This window comes from Quercus robur, chromosome 4, assembly GCF_932294415.1.
Source record: "Quercus robur chromosome 4, dhQueRobu3.1, whole genome shotgun sequence".
Classification (NCBI taxonomy): Eukaryota; Viridiplantae; Streptophyta; class Magnoliopsida; order Fagales; family Fagaceae; genus Quercus; species Quercus robur.
This window is the reverse complement of record NC_065537.1, coordinates 15,796,688-15,798,612: the sequence shown is the minus strand read 5'-3', so window position 1 is coordinate 15,798,612 and position 1,925 is coordinate 15,796,688. Positions and strand designations below refer to the sequence as shown.

The window sequence follows — 1,925 nt, the reverse complement described above, 5'->3', positions numbered from 1 at the left end:
ATATGTCAGTAATAAATAACTACTACCCCACGAATAAATAAAAGACATTTGTTTGTGGGTAGTTATTTTTATACACATGCTCTCATTTATTGGGTTTTAATATTGATGACCTGATATTATTTGATACAATCTTCTTTTTTTTTTTTTTTTTGCGCAAGAATGGAGACTTTATTTTTTTGATAAATTGGGGGAAAACACTTGGCAAACCACATTGTTTGCCTTGCTTTTGTCAAATGCCACTCAACGCTATGTTAGCGACCTAACCAAGAATTATAACAGCGAATGAACAGGAGGACTAACTTGGTTTGTTTTAACTTTTTTGAGGACTAAAATCAATTTTATAAATTTCAGGGATAAATAAAAATTGACCCAAATTTTAAGAACCAAATGTATATTTTTGCTGAAATTTCACTGTGTTTCTGGGTGTTGATTGTTCTTGTTCTTGCAAAGGAACTAGTTATTTTTCTAGCTCTCTATGCCATTGAGTTACAGAATAGTGTTTCCCTATGATGCTTCAGTATGAAACCATGCTAATGCTGATGAGTCTGTGATTGATCCTTTTTTCATCCATTTGCTGAGGGAACGAGAATATAAATTGACAAATCGTAGAATTTTTAGAACCATATTGAACTTCTAGTGCAAATGCATTGCTTTAACATTTTGGAAAGCTGCAAAGCCTGAATGCCATTGTTTTTCTGTTGTTGTGAACCCACAGTGAGACTTCTTGTGTAATGTGCAGACCAATGAGAAATCATCAATGGAAAATAGACAGTTAATAAGGTCTGAGTCTTCCTTGTTGGCTGGCTAGCAAATGCTAAACTCTTACATCCTGCCAGTGCCGGCTGAATAGTGGAGCAAAAAATGCGGTCACCTAAGGCCTCAAGTAAAAAAAAGGCCCCCAAATTTTAACCAATAGGGTTATTTATAATCAATAAATAAAATAATATTTTTTTACCAAATGAAAAACAAATAAAAAATAGAGAAAAATGCAACGTCTACAATATTTTTTACAACACTTTTACAATTATGCTAAGTAGCAGGTTGTTACAACCTGTTATTGATGGCAAAAAAATAATTATAGTGATATTTTCAAAGAGAAAAAAAAAAAAAAAAAAAAAAAAAAAAAAGCAACTTAAAACCTAGGATTTGTTGTAAAAAAATATTGTGAATGTTGTACTTCTAAAAAAAAATAAGAATAATAATAAAGAGCTTAGTTAGCAAACTATTACTAGTTCTTATTTAAGTCCACCACTAACACCACTCTTTTACTTACTATTATCAATCTACCATATCAACAAGTATGAAAAATTTTGTCAAATTTTTTTTGTTTATAAAATTTCGAAAAAAGAAATTTTTTTTACGTAGTTTATGTTAATTAGTAGTAATTTTGTATCTAAAACAAGATAATCAATTTTCGCCTTAGGCCCCCAAATACATCAAGCTGCCCCTGCATCTTGCTCCTGTTCCTCCTAAACAAACGCTACCTGAGCAACAGTAGTTGTGCGTCAACGGCCTTAACAGCTGTTACAACAATTTTGGTGTTAATTTTGACAAATGTTGAAGATTGGGACTCCACAACAATGAGCCATTAGACAAGCTTTGGCCCCTTACCCAATCCTTGCCATTTTTTTTTTCTTTTAAATATAGATTTAACAATTGGATTCTAAATTTCGTTGTTGATGTAGAACAGACCTTCATGGCCTTTTTTTGGACTCTCATGCGCGCTTGAAATCAACGCGTAAGGCAAAAGGCACTAGTAGAAATCATGTGTGACAGAGTCGAAATTGCATGAAATTTGGCAAGCTGAAGCGAAACGCCATTTTGAACAATAGTTGTCACTATGCCACAAGAAACCCCTTGAAAATGGCGAATTTCTTTGTTTAACACTCGAAAACTGTGATTTTGCCATTTATAGTAATTTTTGT

At 32.5% G+C, this 1,925-nt stretch overlaps 1 non-coding gene across 1 annotated transcript; it reads left to right on the top strand.

The window, feature by feature from the left end:
• Window positions 1-499: 499 nt before the first annotated feature.
• Window positions 500-585, top strand: LOC126724608 (small nucleolar RNA snoR53Y). Its single transcript, XR_007655051.1, has one exon. It is a non-coding gene; the product is annotated as a small nucleolar RNA snoR53Y (small nucleolar RNA).
• The last annotated feature ends 1,340 nt before the right edge of the window (window positions 586-1,925 follow it).